Source organism: Mauremys mutica, chromosome 1 (assembly GCF_020497125.1).
Source record: "Mauremys mutica isolate MM-2020 ecotype Southern chromosome 1, ASM2049712v1, whole genome shotgun sequence".
NCBI lineage: Eukaryota > Metazoa > Chordata > Testudines > Geoemydidae > Mauremys > Mauremys mutica.
The window spans coordinates 307,395,961-307,409,978 of record NC_059072.1 but is presented as its reverse complement, the minus strand read 5'-3'; positions in this window follow the sequence as shown (position 1 = coordinate 307,409,978).

Below are 14,018 nucleotides of genomic sequence, written 5' to 3'. Positions count from 1 at the left end.
CTTGGTTAAATGAACCACCTCTTAAAAACACAATTGAGCCTCATTAGTCTCAAGATCTCTTTTCAACACCTTTCGTTTTGAAGCTTTTGTATAGGAAACTGTAATTTGATGTCAGTAATCTATTGTTTACTGCCTTTTAGTCCCAAACCTGTTCCCATTGTGAGGGAGGATGGAAAGGGAGCTAACCTGGGGCTTGGGAGACTCAGGTTCAATACTTTGCTGCACCACAGGAATCCTGTGTGTTCTTGGACAAGTCATTTAGGCCTAGATTTTAAAGGTATTTACATATGGCTTTGCTCAGCATTGCAAAGCCTGAGTGACTTAAATGTCTGAATCCCATTTTCAAATGCAGTTTAGTACCCTAAGTCTCATTGACTTTCAGTGAGACTTAGACTCCTGAGGGATGTCTACACAGCAAAGAAAAACCCACGGCTGGCCCATGTCAGCCAACTGGGGCTCAGGCTGCAGGGCTGTTTTATTGCTGTGTAGATTTTGGGGCTCAGGCTGGAGCCTGGGTTCCAGAGCTTGGGCTCCAACCCAAGCCCAAAAGTCTACAGAGCAATGAAACAGCCCCGCAGCCTGGGTTTTTCTTTGCTGTTTAGACATACCCTAAGTCAATTTTGAAAACGGAACTTTTAGTCCTGTATCTCAGCTTCCCATTTTACAGATGGGGATAATAGCACTTCCCTGCCTCACAGGTGTTGAGGATAAATGTACTGAAGATTGTGAGGTGCTCAGATACTACAGTGATGGCGGGGGCCATGTAAGTACCATAGTCTGTTTTGTCACTGACTTCTTTGGGATGAGGATTGGGCCCCTGTTAAGCTGTTTCCTTATTTCAGATCTAGTTTAATTTAGACATATTTTTCCAGCTACTTGTAAATTTATACTTCACCATCATGTATTAAAGCAAGGAATGTGCCTGTAATTTTGTGAGTGTGGATTGTTCGCTCCAAATTTACTGGCTCATTTAGTAATTTGCAGTGGTGGTGTTGCCATTGGTTCTGGGATATGAGAGAGACAAGATAGTGAGGTAATATATTTTTTTATTAGAGCAACTTCTGTTGATGAGAAGACAAACTTTTGAACTCCACAGAGCTCTTCTTCAAGTCTGGGAAAAGTAATCAGTGTCACAGCTAAATCCAGGGTGGAACAGATTGCTAAGCATAAGGAGTTAACAGGTTGCAAGAAACCATTCAAAATCTCTTGCATGCACATATGGTATCTGCAGAGCAACATTCTATAGATACAGTTGTAAGTCTATTAGCTATTACAAGGCTTCCTCTGTGATATTGTGGATATCCTCCAATTCACTTTTGAATCCATATTTTGGGCACTGCATTATGATGTGTTTGATGCTTTGGATGTTCTCACCACAGTCTCATGAAGGGGAGTTTTTTGATTTTCCACTAGGGCATCAAGTACTTGCATCTTCCATGGCTTGTTCTGATGTGGTTCAATGTGGTCCGAAGTCTGCATGAAAGGTGGAAACCGGGAGGGCATCTTGTTGAGTTAGTAATAATGTACTTGTTTGGAATGGTAGACGAGATCCAGACACTTTGCCAATTCCTGGCCAGATCCACAGACAGGAGGTGGTCACATGGTCCATAGTGATTTTTGCAATTTCAGGCATTGTTGGGGTATATTATTCATAACCTGCTGGATGGGAAGTGCTGGGTAGTCGTCGGACTCCTCACTGTCAGTTTGTAGCTTAAGGAGTAACTTGACTGCCATTCGTGATGTGCTGGTGAGACCCATCAGCATATTCCTCAGCAGTTCAGGATCCATTCCCGCAGACTGAAAGGGAAGACAGCGTGTGCAGTACAAAAAACATTGAAAGATGGTGCCAAATGTGGATGGAAGCACAGGGTTTGCTGGGATGCGAAGTGACGCATCAAGGGACGTTGGGACAAACAGGACCCAGAATGCCCGCACCCCAGTCCCTTCTTCCCACAAGCCACAGCACCAGAACGGGAAGTTGCCCATAATGCACCACTCCCATTGTCGCTGCAAGTGCCGCAAATGTGGCTAAGCCAGTGCACTTGCAGCTGACAGTGTGAACACACTGCAGCACTTTCCCTACTGCGCTTTCCGAGGGTTGGTTTAACTCACAGTGCTCTACATCACATTAGCACATTAAAGGCAGCAGCCCAGAGCATCAAAGATATTTCGGTTCCGAAGTCCTATTAAAATCAACAGAAGTTTGGGGCCTTAACACCTTTGAGGAACTGGCAGGGCCGGCTCCAGGGTTTTTGACGCACCAAGCAGCAGGGAGAAAAAAAAAAAAGCTGTGATCAGCGGCAGCTCCACCACGCCACTTTCTTCTTTGGCGGCAATTCAGCGGCAGGTCCTTCCCTCCGAGAGTGACCGAGGGACCTGCCATTGAATTGCCGCTGAAGAGCCCGATGTGCCGCCCCTTCCCCTTGGCCGCCCCAAGCACCTGCTTGCTGAGCTGGTGCCTGGAGCCGGCCCTGAGAACTGGGCCTGCATGTCTTGTCTACACTAGACTTTTCAACATGTTTTAACATCTTACGGCTTGTATAGTTATACTCTTTCTAGCACAGACCTGTCCTCCTAGAGTGGACAGAGCTTATACTGGCAAGAGCTCTTTCGCTGGTATAGTTTATACCAGCTCCCCAAACAAAATAAGACTTTTTGCCAGTATAACTGTCTCTACACTAGGGCTTTTGCCAGCATGATTGTCGGTTAGGCGTGTGATTTTTCCTCACACACACTCCTAACCAACACAGCTATGGCTGAAGAACTTTTAAGTTTAGACCAGGCCTCAGTCTAGATAAAGCCATCTGGTCTACTCTTAGGCCTGGTCTACACTGGGGAGGGGGAGATCGACCTAAGATACGCAACTTCAGATACGAGAATAGCATAGCTGAAGTTGATGTATCTTAGGTCGACTTACCTCGCGTCCTCACGGCGTGGGGTCGACTGCCGCCGCTCCCCCGTCGACTCCGCTTCTGCCTCTCACCGCAGTGGGGTACAGGAGTCGATGGCAGAGCGATCGGGGATCAATTTATCACGTCTACACTAGATGCGATAAATCAATCCCTAATAGATCGATCACTACCTGCTGATACGGTGGGTAGTGTAGACGTAGCCTCAGTGTTTGTGCTGATTTAACTATTGAGGTATTAGGTGCAATTTTTTACCCAAATAGGACTATACCAAGTATATAAAGCCTAAGATGTCTTGAATTGGTATAGCCTATTCCCCTTCCTTTATGGAAATAAGCTATAGCGGTAAAAGTACTTTTATACTAGTATACCTGTCCACTTGAGGGGTTTGTACCACTAAATATTGGTATAGTTAAAGTGGTACAACTTGTGTGTAGACAAGACCTAAGGGTGTTTATCAACAGGAACAATACAATCCACTAAGGCCTGGTTTACACTTAAAACTTAGGTGAACATAGCTACAGTGCTCAGGGGTATGAAAAATCCACATCCCTAAGTGCCATCGCTACGCTGACCTAATCCCCAGTGTAGACACAGCTAGGTGGATGGAAGGATGCAACTCTTAAACCCTTAAACTCAGGGTTTGAGAGATACATATTGCTTAGCACAGGCCCTCTGTACAAATGTGAATTTCACCCTGAAATGGCTCTAGAAATATCAGTGATAATGCTAATTCTATGTGAGTATTTTTTATTTAAATATAGGAATGATTTTCATACAGTGGGCTACATGCAAAGAGGAAGCTACTTCTTTCCCTTCATAACTGCAGCAAGTAAACAGCTTTCTGTGCTATACTGTTTGCATCTGCATTTGCAAACATTGCGGTTTTCATCTACATTTTAACAAATATTTCTAATCACAATGACCAAACTGGTATAGTTATAGAAAAATATCCCTTCATAAACATTACATAATGCTAGAGGAGAATCTTCTTAATTGGCACTCTGATGGAAAGTGAAATATCCAAATTAAGAGATGAGCCTGATAATCAGGAGTTTGTAGGAATACATTGTCTTGGGAGCGATCACTTTTTTTATTTCCTGAGTCACTTTTTAAAAAAGCTTTGTAGAAAACATTTAAGAACTATTTTAAGGTACAATCAACTCATTTAGTAGTCCATAATAGAGCACTGACACAGCCTGAAGTGAACAAAGGGCCCCCACTGTAGGAAATGAATCCCAGCAGATGCTAATTCACACCTGTAAAGTGCAGTGAATAGAGTAGTGATTGTAGAATTCTCCCTTCCTTCTCCCTCTGATTGACCATTAAGGGGTTGAACAAATTTGTAGTGATAGCAGCTTAATGGCCCATTGAGGAAAGCTTTAAATGGGAATTGATGCAGGAATGAAGAAGGAAAATATGATGATTCAGTTCCTGAAGCAGCATCAAGAAGCAGTGTGGCTGCAGGGGCCAGGGAAAGTGCTAGTGGCTTTGATTTTTGGCCCCAGCTACGCTATTAATACATCTGTGTTATACAGCGGCGCGCAGTTCTATTTCTACAGTGTAATAGATGTAACCATCCTTAAGGAATCTCACTAAGGCTTTGACATAGCAACTGTGTTTGTTCCAATTGTACTAACTCTCTCCTCGCTGTGTGTCCAGCCAATACGTGCACACTGGGGGTGTGTAAAGCCCTTAACAGTGATTGACTGAATAAGAAGTAGGACTGAGTGGACTTGTATGAGCTAGTTTTACATTGTTTTATTTTTGAATGCAGTTATTTTTTGTACATAATTCACATTTGTAAGTTCAATTTCCATGATAAAGAGATTGCACTACAAAAAAAAACCAAAAAAAAAAACTGGGCCACAATCCTCAGAAAGCCCCAGGTGTGCTTACATCAAAGAGAGGCTCAAGGCAACATTTTGATCTGAATACGGAATCTCCCAAAGCTCCGGGTGTCCAGATGCAGGGGCAGAGTTGGGCAAACATTTTCAGACAAAACCTCTTTTTGCTGAAAAATGCAGATTTTAGTTGACAACCACATTTAGTGAATTTGTGTTCAATTTGCCAAATTGTTTCTGTCAAAAACACCCCTAAAATGTCAAAAAAGAATTAAAATGTTTTATTTCAACATTTTCAAACACAAAATATTTTGATTATTTGATTCAAAATGACTGTTTCAAATTTTACTTCAATTTTATTTTAAACAGTTAAAAAAAATCAAAACCAAAATATTTTCTTTGATCCTGAATTAAATTTGAGACTTTTCATTTTGCTGAAAAAATTTAAACATTTTCGTTTTGAGTTGACCCAAAACAAATCCCCCTACTCTTCCAGTTCAGCCAGCAACCCGAAAAATCAATTATTTTCTCAGTTCTATTACAGGGGTTCTTATATCCAGTTTTTAGATTGACTAATGAACACCCATTCTGTCAGGTGTTACATCTTATGCTTGTACATCAACCTAGACGATTCCAGTATTTAATTTAAAAAAATCCCAAGTAACTAGCTAGCAATTTTCATATAACACACACTCCAATTAGCAACCCATCTCTTTGATCTAATGTAGTTAAGGTATAAAATGGGTGGGTGTACAACTTGTTGAAAAACCATACTCAGAGTAGTTATCAATGGGTCACTGTCAGATTATGGGGCTGTATCTAGTGGGGTCTCACAAGGGTCTGTCCTGGGTCCAGTACTATTCAATATTTTCATTAATGATTTGGATAATAGAGTGGAGAGAGTGCTTATAAAACATACAGATGACACCAAGCTGGGAGGGGTTGCAAGCACTTTTGAATTCTAATCCTGTTTGCAAAGGATTGTGACAAATTGGAGAATTGGTCTGAACTCCACAAGATTAAATTCAATAAAGACAAGTGCCAGGTACTGCATTAAGGAACAAAAAAAAGCAAATGCACAACTGCCAAATGGGGAATAACTGGTGAGATGGTAGTATTACAGAAAAGAATCTGAGCATTATGGTGGATCTAGGGGCTATAAATTGAATATGAGTCAACAATGTGGTGTAGTTGCAAAAAAAAAAAAGCTGATATTCTGGGGTATATTAACATGAGTGTCATATGTTAAGGGCTGTTATAAAGAAGACAGTGATCAATTGTTCTCCAAGTCCATTGAAGGGAGGAGAAGAAGTAATGGGTTTAATCTGCAGCAGGGGAGATTTGGGTTAGATATTAGGAAAAACTTTCTAACTATAAGGGTTTCTAAGCTTTGGAATAGGTTACAAAGGGAGGTTGTGGAATCCCCATCACTGGAGGTTTTTAAGAACAGGTTAGACAAACACCTGTCAGGGATGGTCTAAGTATACAGCAAGTATACAGATAGTCTAAACGTGATAAATCGACCGCTTAGCATTCTCCCGTCGACTCTTGTACTCCACTGGAACGAGAGGCGCAGGCGGAGTCGACAAGGGAGTGTCAGCTGTTGACTTACCACAGTGAAGACACTGTGGCAAGCAGATCTAAGTACATCGACTTCAGCTACATTATTCACGTAGCTGAATTGGCGTAACTTAGATCAATCCCTCACCCCCAGTGTAGACCAGGCCTCAGTCCTGCCTCAGTGTGGGGAAGGAGGGCTGGGGCAGGATTAGATAACCTCTCATGGTCCTCTCCAGGTCTACATTTCTATGACTCTACACCTTCAGGAACAAGGACAGAGTAAGTAAATGCAAAAATATTGCTAAACAAATAGGAACTGTCTCTTTACATTGTGGCAGTTAACATGTATTTATTCATTCCTTTAGGCTTGTAGACAATATAAAGCTTGCTATTTATAAATGGACTGTGCCATGCAGCCACTGATTATCATTAGACTAATTGAAATAGGACTAAATAAAGCTCCTACTCTGTGTCTGCCTATGTGCTGTTTATCAATAAAGAACTAGTGTTCCGTAATTTGCTTCTTTATCACAAAGAAGTCTGCCTTATTTATTGGTCTCTCTCTGGTGACTAAACCAAACTGCATCAACAATGCATGAATTTACTTTCCTGTTTTTCTTAAATTTGTTAAAAAAGCAAACTCTTTTCCATTAATTGCAGCATATTCCTTCAGTTTTGCAATTTCAAAATGGAAAAGTTGCTTAGGGGACAGCATAGGGATACGTATAAATCTGAAAATACATTTGAACTCAGAGGGTGAAATAAATAAATGCGCTCTCTCCAAGACCTGTAAAGTCCTTGCAAGCAGTTAAGTTTCCAGTAGGACAACCTGAATCTCACACAAGCTGCATCAGTGCCCGCCCTGTACGACAGATTCTAACATATGCAAAGTAACAAAAACATACCAGCAAACTGCAATGGCTCTATACTTCTAACTGCCATCTTCTCCTGTTGCCCTCGCTAGTGTTCTCAAATATGTATAGCACCTACTTCGGCTCAGTAGCAGAGAAGGTCAAGAATTCTTTGATTAAACATTTTTCTGTCAGGAAATGCCAGTTTGTGACAACTGAAACTTTTTGCGTCAAAGGGTCTGTTTTAATGAAACTTTCATCCGGAAAGATTTCTCAGGTCCAGGATAGAAGTTCTACTCAAATCCAGAGCGAGCAGGTGAGAGCACCCGCCAGCAGTTAAGGCGCACGCCTGCGATGTGGGAGACCCAGGTTCAGGTCCCTGCTCCAAACCAGGTAGAGCAGAGACTTGGATCTCTGTCTCTCACATCCCAAGTGAGTGCCCTAACCCCTGGGCTATTTGCTCTTCTGCAGTGTCTGTCTGTCTCTCTCACACACACACACTTTTCATTTTAAAAAAATCTGTTTCATTCCAATGTGCAAAGGGAAAGAATTCAAAAATTTTCCAGGGCTAGGAAAACTCTACTCATTAGTTGGCATTAGGAATGATAGCGGCTGACCCACCTCCCTGGTACCATCAACTCCCCAACCCCCCCTGCACACATAGGCACAGCAAAGCCTCGTATGTGAGTCCATGCTAGAGGGAGCAGTGGGCAAGCCAAGGCCCTGTGGAATTTAGCAAGTTTTGTCAGCAGCCCCCCTAGAGTCTCAGGGCTCCTACAGTCAGGTGGGAGTCCCTAGTAGTTCAGCTCCAAAGGAGCAGCACTGACAGGGTCCGAGCCAGTGTGGGATACAGGGCCTTTGTGCAGTTGGCCCTGGCCTCCCAGAGATCCTCCAGCATCTCCCAGTTTGGGAGCAGGCCCTGGACTCTTTTCCATGGGAGAGACTTGGGCAGGACAACACGAGGGAAATATTGCTGAGGTTTCTTCCCCAAAAGCTCTGTCCTGTGGTTTTTTAAGTGGTAGGGAGAGATCTGGCTCCTTGTCTTATTAGAACAGCTGGTGCACCATGGCATTCCTTCGCCTCTCTTCTGTACGTTATCATTACCGCTGGAGCACCACCAGCATTCATGGCATCCTCTCAGCCAGGGGTTCTCAAACTTCATTGCACCGTGACTCCCTTCTGACAACAAAAATTACTACATGATCCCAGAAGCGGGGGACCAAAGCCAAAGCCCAAAGGCTTTGGCCCCAGGTGGGAGGCCTGTAACCTGAGCCCCACCACCCAGGGCTGAAGCCCTCAGGCTTTGACTTCAGCTCTGGGAGGTGGGGCACAGGCTTTGGCCCTGGGTGGTGCAGCTCGGGCTTCAGCTTCATCCCCAGCAAGTCTAATGCCAACCCTGGTGACCCCACTAAAACAAGATCATGATCCACTTTGGGGTCCTGACCCACAGTTTGAGAACAGCTGATCTAATTGGTGAGGTGTGGCAAATACAAAGCAGGTCCCTGCCCAAGGAGCTGACATGCTAAAGACTCCAATAATATCTCTCCCCCACTTTTATTTTTTAAATAAACTACTTTGTGCCTCAGAGTAAAAGAATGTACATTGCATGGAGCCATCCAGCCAGTCACGCATATCCAAACCTGTCAAGTCTGAGGTTCATTGCACTGTTAGAATATGTGGCAAAACCTTCTACTTCTCCTGCTGTGTTAGTCCCATCCTCACCCCTAAACTCCTCTGCAACTTTTGCCGCTGAAACCTCCACACAACATTTGCAAGAGGCATTGAAAGCTTCCCACAAGGTGGATTAAAATGATGCATGTCATATCTTGCTTTCCCTTCCCCACACTGTGGGTTCTAAAAACTGTCAAACCTTTTTCGCCCCAAACAAAAGGTGTGTTGTAGCACTTTGAAATGTATTAATAACCTAGACTGATAATCTTTTAAAAAAAAAATAAAATATTTGAGTCACTCTTTTTAGCACAGATAAGATGGATTCCAGCCTGCCTCTTTGTGGCTTAAGTGATCTGGTCTAGAATGTTCCTTAGTGTTCTGTTTTCTTTTTTCTAAAATAAGTTCGTTGGACCAGATCCCCTCAGCTAATGTAAACTGGAGTGGTGCCAGTGACTTCAATGTAACAACACCAGTTTACAGCCTCTTAGCATCTGGCCCTCCAATTTTATTTTGGTTTCAGGTAAAGTTATCCATCCCCATCCTTACCTTGGCATGAAAACAGTGACTGCGCGATGTATTTTATCCCATATGTTAAAATAATTATTGTATTTATGTATAGGGCTATTGGCATGGATGCTGCGTTTCAAAGAAGGTGGGAAGACAAATGACCACTTTCAGAACAGAGTCTAAGCCTGTCTACACTGCCACTTTCAGCGCTAAAACTTTAGTTGTTCGGGGGGGTAAAAAAACACACCCCTGTGCAACAAAAGTTTTAGCCCTGAAAAACGCCAGTATAGACAGCGCTTTATCGCCGGGAGCTAAAGCTACCGCTGCTCGTTTGGGGTGGGTTTATTATTATTTTTAATTGCCAGGAGAGTTCTCCCCGGCAATAAAGCGTGTCTACACTGCCCATGTCACAGCGCCACCACGACCGCACTGTAACATAGGCTGTGTAGACATACCCCAAGATGGGGTAATTTAGATCTTCTTCTGACCTCTCAGCATCTAATTAATTCCTATTTAGATCCCCTTAAGCTCACAGCCACTTACCAACATAGAATCTGTACCCCCTTTGCATCACTTCCAAATTTGGCCTATTGAATCTCAGGGCATTTAAGCTAGTGTCATTCACATGATGAGGGGCCAGAAAGAAGAGGTGAAGCTGAAAAGCAAGCAACAGGACAGTAAAAAGGTACAACTAAAGTAGGCACAAATTACTTTTACGTACATCTTCTTCTGGGTCCTTAGCATGTTAAAATCAGAAAAGCTGAGGGACAAAATGGGTTACACCTAGCAAAGGCAATAAGAAGCGGTTCTAGAAATACATTAGGTGCAAGAGAAAGACGAAGGAAAAAGTAAGTCCTCTACTTAGTGAGAAAGGAGAGCTGATAACAGATAACATCAGGAAAGCTGAGGTGTTCAACACCTATTTTGCTTCAGTCTTCACTAAAAAGGGTAAATTGTGACTAAACACTTACAACAATTAATAGTAGCCATGGGGGGGGGGGGGGAAGGGAGGAGAAGGAATTCAAGCCAACATAGGGAAAAAAACAGGTTAAAGAATATTTAGATAAGTTAGATGTATTCAAGTCGGCAGGGCCTGATGAAATTCATCCTAGGGTACTTAAGGAACTAGCTGAAGCAATCTCATAATTGTTAGCAATTATCTTTGAGGACTCATGGAGGATGGGTAAGGCCCCAGAGGACCGGAGAAGTGAAAACATAGTACCTATCTTTAAAAAGGGGAACAAAATGGACCTGGGGAATTATAGATTAATCAGCCTAACTTCAATACTGGGAAAGATACTGGAACAAATTATTAAGAGATCAGTTTGTAAGCACCTAGAGGATAATAGGGTTATAAGGGATAGCTAGCATGTCTCAAGAACAAATCCATGCCAAACCAACCTAATTTCCTTCTTTGATAAGGTTACTGGCCTACTGGATGGAGGAGGGGAACTATACAAGTGAAATATCTTGATTTTAGGAAGGCTTTGGGGACAGAGCCAGATGACGTTCTCATAAGCAAACTAGGAAAATGTGGCCTAGATTAAATTACTATACAGTGGATGCAAGAGTGGTTGAAAGACTACTCAAAGAATAGTTATCAATGGTTTACTGTCAAACAGAGGATGTATCTAATGGGGTTGCACAGGGGGTCTATCCTGGGTTCTATCTGGGTATTCTTGTTATTCATAGACATGTCGGATCCTTTTCTAAAATCTGCTAAGCTCTTGGTTTTAATGGCACATCTATTTGCTAGTGTCAAGGTGGGCTTTTGAGAGGGGGAATCAGATTTTGGTTAGAGCTGGAGTTTTGTGTTCTGCTGGCAGTTTAATTTAATGTAATTTGTGGCAGGGGCACTTAGAGCCTTTGATAGATCTCCACTTCCACCACCTCCCCCCTTTTTTAAAAGTCTAAATAAATCAATTTCCAGTGGCAATTAGTGTCACAGACTCCTTGTGTGTTGTGTGAAAGTGTATTTCTTTTCATCAGTTTTGAACTTGCCAGTTTCACTGAGTGTCCCCTTGTTATCGTATGATGAGACAGGATGAACAGATCTGTCTACCTTGTCCAAAATGCAAGTGACCACCTAGACCCTTCTCCATACTGGGCTCCATGAGTAGCTACCACTTCTGCAGCTGGACCAGTGAGTTTTTGAACCAAAAGTCTAATGTAGATACCCTCTAAGCATCAGAGCCAGGACATAGAGCCATGAATTCCTGCTTCACAACACACTCATCCCATACCTCTCTGATACCGCAGTGAGATAGAGAAGATCCAAGGGCTCACTGGGGGAAAACTGCTCACGCCAGAAGCACCTGCTTCAGTTTCTATACTAGAGCAAGCCCATATTGTCCATGTAAATAATGGAGGTACATTTACATGCCACTGGCAGTTGCACAGGAAGCCAGCTGTTTCTCCGAGGGGGTTTGCCAAGATCCCTATTGAATTCTAATTCTGATCAAGGTCCTAAATCTAGTGTCGTGAATCCCAGGGACAGAAATACCTGAATGTGATTGGGCAGAAATTCCTTTCTCTCAGCTTCTTTGGACTGAGGGAAAGCAGCTGAACCATAATGGTGGCTCAGCAACTAAAGCCAGGTGGTTTCTTTAACCTTAAAATAAAACCCATGATGGGAATGCATAAGAGGTCTAACTGGGTCAGAGAGGGAGTTAATATGTCATGTTACAAAAGGTGAAAAGCAAAGACTGAGTGCTAGAAAAAATAGACTTTGCTATGGAACATGGGTTTGTTTAACTGCATGAGAGCAAACAAAGCTGGGGATTGTGGACTATATTTTAATTTTTAAAATGCTGCATCATGAAAAACTAAAAATAAAACCAGGAACATGAAAGGCTTTTTTAGCCTTGAACTTCTGCCAAAGGAGTCTGGCCAGCTAGGCTGACCCCGTCTTTCCTCCCAAACCTGCTAATGTTAAGACAAACATTAGAACACCCAATAGTCAGAGAGGGAGGAAAACATAAGAAACAAAATAGCTGTCTTTTGCAGTTTCTGTTTTCTGAAGCATAAAGATATATTAACTAGAATGTCCTAAGTCTATACTCCCTCCCAAAGAGAGAAGCAATGAAGAAATGCTAACAAGTGTGTCGTAACTCCACAGAACATAGATTTTCCCTTTTCCAATTTTCCCCCATCTTTAACACCCATTGAGTTCTAAGTAGCTTCATATTTTCTGAAATTTCTATGCACAGTCTGCAACTATGACTTGTCTGGCAACTAACTTCCCTTTACAGCTCATCATTAGTGGGGGTGAAGATTTTAATTCTTGTACTGTTTCATGTGGCATAAACTTAGATAAAACAGTTTGGAATGATAAGCTGCCATTAATGGAAAGTACTAATACTGGCCCAAACAGAGGTGAGAGGCAACAGTAATTAATTGTCCCCTCAGGATTGCCCTACCTTGCACCCCATTTGCAATGGGCCCTCACAGCAGCTAGATCATAGGAAATCCTTGGCCAGACCTTCTCCCTCCCCAGCACACCCTGAACACGCCCCTTTCACCAGGGGCTTCTGTGGAGGGAGGGAAATTTAGAGCATGCAGCTCTCACTCTGTACCTGATGGAAACAGTTCTCTGTCGGGAACTGTAGAAAGGAGCACTGTTGCTTCCCAACCACCCTCTTGAGTGTGGTGCTACTGTGGCTTGCCTCAGTTTCCCCCTCAACAAAGGAACAATGAGGTCACTTAAACAGCTGAGTCATGGAGAAGCAAGATATTTGACAGCAGTATATCTCCCTTTAGTGAAGCCTCCTGAAAAGAGCACTTATGCAGTGGTTTAAAGGTTCTTATCTTAGAGCCCAGATAAAACAAATTCCAACAACAAAAGTCTTTGGGTTCCAACTGCAGCTTCTGCTGCTGTTAAGGCCTCAGGCTTCTCCACTACCCTAAGCTCCCCTCCTCTAGAACTTCCTTTCTCCTCAGGAGCTTTTCCAACCAGGGGCAGCTCTATGTATTTTGCCGCTCCAAGCACGGCAGTCAGGCAGCTTTTGGCAGCATGCCTGCAGGAGGACCGCTGGTAACGCGGATTCAGCGGCATGCCTGATGGAGGTCTGCCGGTCCTGCGCCTTTGGCGTACCCACCGCCGAATTGCTGCCAAAACCGCGGGACCGGCGGACCTCCCGCAGGCATGCCGCCGAAGGCAGCCTGACTGCTGCCCTCACGGTGACCGGCAGGCCGCTCCCCGGCAGCTTGCCGCCCCAGGCACGCGCTTGGTGCGCTGGTGCCTGGAGCCGCCCCTGTTTCCAACTGAGCTCTCCTAAGGGCAAGTTACACTTAAAATGCTGAATCATAGAAGATTAGGGTTGGAAGAGACCTCAGGACATAGGCACCAATTTCCCCTCTGCCCCATGTGTGCTCGACCCCCCCCCGGCCCTGCCCCTGCCCCACCCTGCCCCAATTCCAGCCCCTTCCCTCAAGTCCTCGCCCCTGCCCCACCTCTTTACCTCCTCCTCCCCGGAGTGCGCCGCGTCCGCACTCCTCCCTCTTCCTCCCTGAAAGTCCTAAACGCCACCAAACAGCTGTTAGGCAGCAGGCGGGAAGCATTGGGATGGGGAGCAGCGGGGATGCAGCGTGCTTGGGGGCGGAGGGAGCTTGGCTGCCGGTGGGTGCAGAGCACCTGCTAATTTTTCCCCGTGGGTGCTCCAGCCCCGCAGCACCCA